The sequence below is a fragment of the Habropoda laboriosa genome, unplaced genomic scaffold (genome assembly GCF_001263275.1).
Source record: "Habropoda laboriosa isolate 0110345459 unplaced genomic scaffold, ASM126327v1 scaffold698, whole genome shotgun sequence".
NCBI classification, from domain to species: domain Eukaryota; kingdom Metazoa; phylum Arthropoda; class Insecta; order Hymenoptera; family Apidae; genus Habropoda; species Habropoda laboriosa.
The window spans coordinates 253,727-253,993 of record NW_017100789.1 but is presented as its reverse complement, the minus strand read 5'-3'; the positions used below and the strand labels follow the sequence as shown (position 1 = coordinate 253,993).

The following is a 267-nucleotide window of genomic DNA, read 5'->3' as shown; positions in this document are numbered from 1 at the left end:
TGGAGGCTATTAAAATTGTATCTGGTGAATTATATTTTGTAAGAAGAGAAGGCTACTGTTATCTTTTGGTTAGAATCTAAATACTGTGCTTCCAAGTTGCACAATCGACTTATGTTTTATAACAGCAGGTCGTCTTGCATCTCTACCATTATTCAGTTTCTTTTGCTCGAAGATTTGTACACTCTATATTGTTAGTCGTAGCTTAATAAAGTCTGGGTATTACTATTATTTCGATGTCGGGCTGTTGAGACGCGTAATTACTGTTTC

At 35.2% G+C, this 267-nt stretch overlaps 1 protein-coding gene across 1 annotated transcript in view; it reads right to left on the bottom strand.

Annotated features, from left to right (window-relative positions):
• The window catches only part of LOC108577234 (serine-rich adhesin for platelets-like), a 194,090-nt gene that overhangs the window by 6,621 nt on the left and 187,202 nt on the right, over positions 1-267 (bottom strand). The gene's annotated exons all lie outside the window — the stretch shown is intronic.